Source organism: Pleurodeles waltl, chromosome 11 (genome assembly GCF_031143425.1).
Source record: "Pleurodeles waltl isolate 20211129_DDA chromosome 11, aPleWal1.hap1.20221129, whole genome shotgun sequence".
In the NCBI taxonomy this organism is placed as follows: domain Eukaryota; kingdom Metazoa; phylum Chordata; class Amphibia; order Caudata; family Salamandridae; genus Pleurodeles; species Pleurodeles waltl.
In genome coordinates this window covers 146316391-146326264 of record NC_090450.1, presented here as the reverse complement: position 1 = coordinate 146326264, position 9874 = coordinate 146316391, and positions in this window count along the sequence as shown.

Below are 9874 nucleotides of genomic sequence, written 5' to 3'. Positions count from 1 at the left end.
TGAAAAAGAACCTGGAGTCATTGGAAATGCCTTTCCAATCGACCTTGGTACAGTACATTTATTATTTGTTAGTTGCATCAAAGACAAGAGAGGCTTGCAAGTATGATGCTATTGTCTTACTGAATCATTAAGGGAAGATTGGACATAAAGGCCCTTATTTGGACCTTGGCGATAAAAACTGCCTACTGCTGCGGCAACGGCCGCCAAAAGACCATCACCGCGGCTACCAGCCGTCCGCTGGATTATGACCACAGCCGGATTTCCGCCAGGAGAATGGCAGAAATACAGCTGTGGCCATGCCAGCAGATGGCAGTAAGGTGGTGCTGCTGCTAGCAGCAGCACCAGGCCAGTAGACCGCCGCCAGATGTATTATGAGAAATAATACTCCCTGGAGGTGTTCTGCTGGCGGACACTGCTGCTGGCAGCAGCGCCCGTCCCATCTCCTGCCAGAGGACCCCCTGGACACAGGTAAGTGGGTGCTCCAACAGGGGAGGGGGGTGTTGTGTGTGTGGGAGGGGTGTGTGTATGTCTGTGCATGCGTGTATGCGGGGGGGTGTTGCGTGTTGTATGTGTGTGCATGTGAGTGCATGTATTTTGAGTTGTCTGAATGCGTGTCTGCGTGTATGTATGTAAGTGTGTGCAGATGTGTGTTTGAATGGATGTATGCATGCGTGGATGATTGTGGGAGTGGGTGTGTATATGCATGTGTGTGTGAAGGGAGGGGCGTGAATGAAGGGGGTCTGGAGAGGAAGGGGAGTGGGGAGGGAATCTGCAGAGGGGGATGGGGGTTGGGAAGGGCCCTATCAATGCAAGGAAGGGATTCCCTGTCACTAATAGTGCCTACCGCCATGGTTTTTGTGGTGGTAAGGAAGCCATGAAAACCATGGCAGTAGGCAAGGTCATGATCCCGCAGATGGTACAATGACGGCCGCCAGGCTGGAGTTTGCCATAAATGCATCATCTGTCAACAGATGAATGTGGGTAAAGGGACAGTGGTCAATGTGAGCCACACTGGAAGAGCAGGTTGTCCATTTAGCAGAATGCAGATGAAGCTCATTGAGTTGCCTGTGTGTGGAGGATTGAGATATGTTCTGATTATTGTTTGCATCTGTAGTCACTGGATTGAAGCTTATCCTACATGAAGAAATGACAGCCTTACAGTAGTGAAGTTACTGCTTAGGGAAGTGATACCACATTTTGGGTTTCGAGTCTCTTTAGAATCAAATAGAGGAAGTCACTTTAACAATGAAGTAATTAAATTACTATGTTCAGCCTTAAACATTGAACAGAAGTTGCATAGTAATTACCATCCTGAAGCCTCAGGACTTGTGGAGCAGATGAATGGTACCTTGAAATCAACAAATCTGAAATGGTTTGACGCACTGCCATTAGTCCTGAAGACTATGAGAAACACACCCAACAGGAAAACAGGATTGTTGCTGCTTGAAATCCTCATGGGCAGAGCAATGAGGTTGCCAGCGGTTCCTGCCAATCCTATTGTGAACATGACAGATGATATTGTGTTGGACTACTGAAAATGTCGGCTGATGTGGTTCGCTCTTTCTCTCATCAGGTGTAAGCCACTGCACTGCAACCATCTCAAGATCAAAGCCACAACCTGAGAGCGAGAGATTGGATTGTGATCAGGAAACACGTGAGGAAGACTTGTTTGGAGCCTCAGTGGAAAGGCCCTTACCAATTAGTACTGATTACTACTACAGCTGTGAAATGCACAGGAGTTCCGAACCAGATCCATGCCAGCCATACTCGGAAAGTACTGTGTCCATTAGACGATGAAGAAGAGTTGTTGAGAATTGGAGAGGGGAGAAGGAGAATCAGAGACTGAATCTGAGCAAACTGAAGCCAGTATAAACACACCTGTGAGAGACGAAGTGAAAGACCTACAGGAGAGGGACAGTAAACCAACTACAACTGAGGTAGCAGGAAAGTCTAATCAGAGGAGGGCTCTCCCAGAAGCAGACAGTCTTGAAAGACAGACCGAACAAACAAAAGATCCCAAAGGGGAAGCAGTTGAGGCGGGTCAAAGCCAATACGATCTGACTCCTCCTGAACCAGTCGCAGGTACGTTGAGAAAAAATCCTGCAGAACAGAGAGAAGTTGCAAATCCAGCACTGAAAAGAGAACTGACGAAAGGTCCACTTGAAGGAGATAAATGGCCGAAGTCACAAGCAAAGAGAAAAGAGGCAATTACAGTGACAGCAATTGAGGAAGAAGTAGACACAGCAAGGAGAGAAGATTTGAGTGATGGAGAGTTAAATGGAGATCGAAGACTGAAAAGAAAGAGAATTGCAGATAGAAGGTACGCAGGTCCTGAATGGGCATGTGCAATGACAAGTGAATGGCAAAGTGAATTTTGGTCTTTTTTTTTTGATCGAGACATTCCAGGGCAATATTTTGGCACTTGAAAAAGATAAATGATCAGAACTGCTGAAAATTGTGAATCTAAGAAAAGTACAAAAGAGAGTCTCTTGAAAGTAACCATAAAAACCTTTTCATAACCTGATTTGACAAGCTGCAAAACCGATTTTGACAAAGCTACCTCTTTTTGACAAAAAGGGTTCTGGAAGAAAGACTGGAAGCTGTATATAATTGTGAAAGAAGATTGAAGATTTTTGTATTTGATTTTTGCTGTATAGTTATAATTTTCTCTTCTACTTTCTGATTCTTTACAGATCATGAGTAACGTAAGCCAACGGGGTAGGAAGAATAGGTTCTGTAGATACATGGGTATTGTTTTGGCAATTGTATGCATGATACTGTGGGCCATATTTATACTCCGTTTGCGCCGAAATTGCGTCGTTTTTTTTGACGCAATTTCGACGCAAAACTAACGCCAACTAACGCCATATTTATACTATGGCGTTAGAGGCGAATAGCGCCAAAGTTCCCGGAATGTGCGTCATTTTTTAGCGTGAACCCCTTCCTTGCGTTAATGATATGCAAGGGAGGCGTTCCCGTCTAAAAAATGACTCCCAGGCCTTTACGTGGTATTTATACTCCCGGGCAAAAGAGACGCCCGGGAGTTGGCGTGGCTAAAAACGGCGCATTTGCGCCACTTTTTAACGCCTGCTCAGGGCAGGCGTTAAGGGGCCTGTGGGCTCAAAATGAGCCCACAGGTGCCCTCCCATGCCCCCAGGGACCCCCCCTGCCACCCTTGCCCACCCCAGGAGGACCCCCAAGGATGGAGGGACCCACCCCAGGGACATTCAGGTAAGTTCAGGTAAGTATAATTTTTTATTTTTTATATTTTTTTTTGGTGGCATAGGGGGGCCTTATTTGTGCCCCCCTACATGCCACTATGCCCAATGACCATGCCCAGGGGACAGAAGTCCCCTGGGCATGGCCATTGGGCAAGGGGGCATGACTCCTATCTTTACAATGATAGGAGTCATGTTGATGGGGGATGGGCGTCGTTAAAAAATGGCGCAAGTCGGGTTAAGACGATTTTTTCGACGTAACCTGACTTGCCCCATTTTAAGACGCCCATGCGCCATTTTCCCCCTACGCCGGCGCTGTCTGGTCTACGTGGTTTTTTCCCACGCAAACCAGGCAGCGCCGGTCTGATTGCGCCGTCTAACGCCATTCCATAAATACGGCGCCCGCATGGCGCTTCAGAATGGCGTTAGACGGCGCAAAACTTTTTGACGCTAAACTGCGTTAGCGCAGTTTAGCGTCAAAAAGTATAAATATGGGCCTGTGTCTAGTGTTTATTGTGAGCATGATTTTTCTTGACAAATGTGTGGCAAACCATACCTCAGCTTTAGAGACAACCACTACACTTACAGCAGTAGATAGGTTTAGGATAGATGAGAAATATTTACACATAGATAATACACAAGGAGAAATTTCTGGTAATGTTTTCTATCGTTTATTGCGTGAGTATATTGAGTCGATGGATGTAACAGATGATTCTATAACCAGGAGTACAATCAGTACTTCTACTCAAATTATGATGATGTGTTTTCGTTTGTTCCTATAATTAAGTACCTGACTAGAGTAGCTAAGGAGAACAAATAGAATCAGTGAGAGGATTCTTTGAGCCTACATTGACATTTAGCACAGCTTACACATATAGAAATAATCTTACATGCTTGCTTACAACCATAGAAAAGAGCTTCTTAGATCAGACAGATGATAGGACAAAGGCATGAAAGGAGAAATTAGAAAAGGGCTTTGGGAAATGGACATTTAGGAATGATCACACCTTTACTGACATAAAGAGACAAGGGAGGTTAGCTTTATATGCACAACACGTAGGAAAGCTTTGTGTATATAGGCCTAAACCTTGACTGAGTCATTGTTTGTGGGAACAAGCAATTGTAAACATGTGTTTTTGTTTCAGAGTAAATTGATGTTCATGTTGAATGGGCAAGACCCAGCAATTCCAGGAGTTTATTACATCTGTGGACCAAATGCATATTACCATCTTTCTAGATAGTTTTCCCAAAGATATTTCAGTTTGAGAACTTGAGTAAGATACCTGAATTGACTGAATTACATTGTGTTGGACAAAATTGAGAATCATTCTGGTATAGTTGGAGAAATATTTAGAGCAATAATATCTTCAGTGGGAGTTATCCTGAATTCGTTGGAAATTCAAAAGTTGTCTACTATTGTGTATAACATGCTGACAATTTTTTCAGGAGCCATGATCCTAATGAACATAGAAATGTCTGTGGTAAGATCTATGACTCTTCAGAACCGCCTTGCATTAGACATCCTTTTAGCAAAGGAGGGCAGACTTTGTAAAATGCTGAATCCGCAACATTGTTGCTCATATATACCTAACACTAGTAAAGAAGTCAGGAGCTTTATTCACAATTTGACTAATGATAGTGCTGATCCGAAAGAACTGAATGAACCAGGAGTTTGGGAAAATGTTGGCAAAGGTATTGCTTCTGTGGAAAATTGGCTTGGCATCATGGGGAAATAGATAATATTGAAGATAATACAAATAATATTGATTGTTGTGATTTGCATAATTGGAGCATGGGGAGTATATGTAAATTGTATCATATGATTTAAATAAAGAAATTGAAGAATGATCAGAGGAGGGAAGAAACTAAAATGGAGAAATTGTTCAGGGAAATTTTGAAAAAGGAAAGAAGAAATAAAAGTTATAGCAAAAATTTGTGTGAGAAGATGTAAAGTGTGATGACATTCATTCATCAGAGGAGGGATTATGAATGCTGAATTTCTACTAATAAATATTCATGTACTTTGAATTATGAATCTGCATAGAATTTGATTATTTTAGAAAATAATGTGCGACTTGGAAAATGTGCCCACTTGAGTGGCCGTCATTAATCACAAAGGCCCTCATTACGACCCTGGTGGTTGGCGGTGATATGGTGAAAAGTACTTCCAGCAGCCTGGCGGTACTTCTCACCATATTATGACATTGGAGTTTTTTGGCTGAAGCCAAACCGCCAATGTACCACACCAACCGTCACAGCGGTAATGGCAACCGGGCTGGAGATATCAATCTCCAGCCCAGTGGCCGTCACTGTACCACCTGCAGGATTATGACCCTGCCTACCGCCATGGTTTTCGAGGCTCCCTTACTGCCATGAAAACAATGGTGGTAGGCACTATCAGTGACAGGGAATCCCTTGCCTGTCACTGATAGAGGTCTTCCCAACCCCCTCCCCAGAGTTATCCCCACCCCCTTCCTCTCCAAACCACCCCACATTCACGCCCCCTTCACACATGCATACACCCGCATACACACACCCAATCCCACATTCATCCATGCATGCATACATCCATTCACACACACAACTGCACACCCTTACATACATACAAGCAGACACGCATTCACAGAACACACATACACGCACTCACACATCCATACATGCATACACATTCAACATGTAAAACACACCCGCATACACCTACGCACAAACATACACACACACAACTTAACACTCGCATCCCCTTCCCCTGTCCAAGCACCAACTTACCTGTGTTGAGGGGGTCCTCCGGCAGGAGACGGGACAGGGTGCTGCTGCTAGCGGCAGCATCCGCCAGCAGAACACCGCCAGGCCGTATTATTGGTCATAATGCAGTCGGCGGCGATCTACTGGCGTGGCACTGCTGCTGGCAGCAGCACAACCTTAGCGCCATCCGCCGGCATGGCCACAGCTGGATTTACGCCATCCTTCTGGCGGGAATCGGGCTGTGGTCATAATATGGCAGACGGCTGGTAGCCGCCGCAACGGTCTTTTGGCGGCCATCGCCGCAGCGGGAGGCGGTTTTTACCACCACTGTCATAATGAGGGCCTTAGTGTCTATATTAAAGGCTTATTAATATTAATTGAAGTACCTGCATTAAAAAATGTAGTAGAGTGATATATTAATGATTTTGCATTATCTTTTTGCTATATTAATTGTAGGCAATAGGTTAGCTAGGTTTGGGCCTGGTTTGCACAGCCTCATGTTAAGCTGCACTGTTCAAATACATTTGTGGGAATGTATGATTAGAAAAGTTAATTCATGTATTGTTTTTAACTGAGTTGACCAAACATTTGCAAAAGTCTTTAACTTTCTCATGAGAACTGCTTGCTAGAAAATCGTGTACTAGTTATTGCTACAATGTATAGTTTAATGCATGAGACAGCAACGTTCCGAGGAGCAAACAATGGATGCACTGACTGGAATACGGATAGATACAAACACGCTACCTGATGTGCCTGATGGTGGGAATAGAAGAAGATGAGCCAATCATCAACATGTGAAATACAGTTAAGTTATATCTTAGATTTAGAAATTAATCCTTATTGGACTAATTATAAATGTACGATTCTTTGATCAATGGCAAAATGGGAAGTTCTTTAGACAATTTTAACTTAGCCCGACTGCACAGAGACAGCTCAGAGAGAGCTACTTCGATTTCCTCCAGACAGGATTCTATTTTAACTTTATTGATTAAACTTCTGATGCTGAATGCTGACGCCTAAGATATTGCTTTCTTAAAAGTTCAGATAGCTTAGAGTACCCATTTCTGAATCATCCCCTTTCATGGCCCCTTGCTGATGCTGACTGAACAGATGTCCAACTGACAAAGAAAATCGCAGCTTGCTGATCCATATGAGGAGAGGTAGAACAAAATGCTATTGCTCTTGTAATTTTGTCTTTTGTTTCTAGTTACCAACTATTACTTTGATAGAGCCATGGCTAGATGTTTTTCCAAATTCATATTGACTAAATAATTTTGCTTTGCAGCCCAAACATGCTATTCTACTCAGAAGGTTAGGAAGGGAAATTCTGATATGTTAACAGGTTGCTAATAATAAATAATTAATGTTGCCAGTTGCTGAACCAAGATGTATGCTATTTCTATTGCACAGTGATTCTTATTGGGAATTTGTACTATGACTCTCTAATGTTTAGTAATAAATGCTCTAATTAAATTGAGATTCTTTAGAAAGTTTGGTCAACCAGTGTTGTTCTTGTATGTGTATCATTTGGTTTTTAGACTAATTTACATGATATGGGCATTGTTAATACAGGGAAATAAACATTCTAACTTTTACACTAAAGGTGTGGTGATTCGTGACCTAAGAGTCATGGTGCGTGAAGATTATTGACTCCAAAGGTTATTAATGTTGTTTATTGATATTATTGATGATTTGTGTTGCATTTGGTATTCATGGTGGGAATCACTCTAAGCACAGTCAAAAGGTCCATCGAATCTCTAACGCGTCCCCTCATAAATTAAAGATAAGAAACTAAGTCGGTCATTCTGACCCTGGCAGTAAAAACCGCCAGGGCCGTGGTCCGCGGGAGCACCGCCAACAGGCTGGTGGTGCTCCTTTGGGCATTCTGACCGCGGCGGTACAGCCGCGGCCAGAAACGGAAAGTCGGCGGTGTACCGCCGGCTTTCCGCTGCCCAGGGGAATCCTCCATACCGCCATCCTGTTCCTGGCGGTTTCGCCCGCCAGGAACAGGATGGCGGTATGGGGTGTCGTGGGGCCCCTGGGGGCCCCTGCAGTGCCCATGCCAATGGCATGGGCACTGCAGGGGCCCCCGTAAGAGGGCCCCACTTAGAATTGCAGTGTCTGCTTAGCAGACACTGAAATTCGCGACGGGTGCTGCTGCACCCGTCGCACCCCTTCCACTCCGCCGGCTCCATTCGGAGCCGGCTTCCTCGTGGAAGGGTGTTTCCCGCTGGGCTGGCGGGCGGCCTTTTGCGGTCGCCCGCCAGCCCAGTGGGAAACCCAGAATGACCGCCGCGGTCTTTTGACCGCGGTACGGTCTTCTGGCGGTTCCCACTTGGCGGGCGGCGGGCTTGGAATCACCCCCTAAATAAGGTCTGATGTGCTAACAGGTTGGAATGAGGAGATGCATGAAAAACTGTTTATGAATGGAAATAATTGTTTTTTATATAGTATAGATGGTGAAATGTTATTCATTTGTTGCTCTCTGCCTCTTGAAGGGTTCTAATTTAACATGATTCACAGGAACGTTTGTGAAAAATTGTTTCACAAATAGAAATAAGTATTTTTATCGCACAGATTGTGAGCTGTGGCTCAAATATTGGTCCTTGCCTCTTGAAAGGCTGTAATTTAAGGTGACTTGGAGGAAAGGTTGAGGATTTTTCTGAGGTTGGCGAATGGTTGTACACTGGAAGGGAAATCCATATAAGAAATTTTGGATTTTGTTTTTTTCAAAACGGACCAATTGTTGGATGGTGACGGTAGGATACTAGTTGGGGATTTAGGGGGCAGATTTATGGGAAGTGGCGCTGCACCAAGTACAGCACCACTTTCCCTGTGTCCCTTAGCACCCCCTACCGCCACCATGTTTGCGCCGTATTTAAAACACGATGCACCATGGTGCAGGGTAGTGGGCAATAGCATAATTCCTCATGACACTATTGATGTACTCTGCAGGAGTAGTGCCAAAATATTGGCGCTACTCCTGCAGAGCACATAGGGCCCCATTCTAAAGAATGGAAGCCCCCTTTTAACGCCTGCTCTTGAGCAGGCGTTAAAAGTGCCGTAAAAAATGGCGCAAGGAAATCTCATAGATTTCCTTGCGCTGTTTTTCTGGCTCCCCTATTGGGGGAACGCCCCCTTTGTATATATTATACCTGGCGCAGGCATAATGTAGCGCAAAGGGTTACAGAGTGGCGCAATGCATGCATTGTGCCACTCAATAAATGTGGTGCAGGGATTTCGGTAACGTTGGGCCACATTAACACAAAAATAATGACGTTGATGTGGCACAAGGTAACACTGGGGCATTGTAAATATGCCCCTTGGTATTTAAGTAGATGTTTGAGGCAGAGATACATTTTTGAACGCAATGTAAATAACAAAGGTAAAGATAGATTGCTGAGAGGACTTAATGGATATGTTCAGAGCAGAGTACAGATATTCTTGTAATCTTTTTGCAAGTTGTGTTTACTTTAGAATGGGACCGTAATGAAAATATTGGAGCAATGACTTCTTAACTTGGTAGCAGCAGCAACGCTAGGAACTCTGGTATGTTTTAAGTTACTTGCATGTTTAAGGGACAGAGGTTAAAGTTTAAAAATCACGTTTTTATTTATGTTCGTGTTGCTCCTCTCTTTCAGAATGTGCTGGTGTTAGGTCAATAAAACAGTGCATTTTGAGTAATTGGCAAAGGTTTTGGAATGCGAAAGATTGAAAGTGTTGACTAATATATGAAAAAGAAGGTAGGTCTTGAAGATTCCAATGTGAAGATGTGCTTCATAGTTTCAAAGTTTACAAATATGGGGATTCTAACAGGAGGGGCAGAGAAAAAGAGAGACCTGTGTGGCAGTTGTGATGAAAGGACAATCTTTTGAAAGTATGCGGACTTGGTCGCCAATTCACTGAAATGCCAG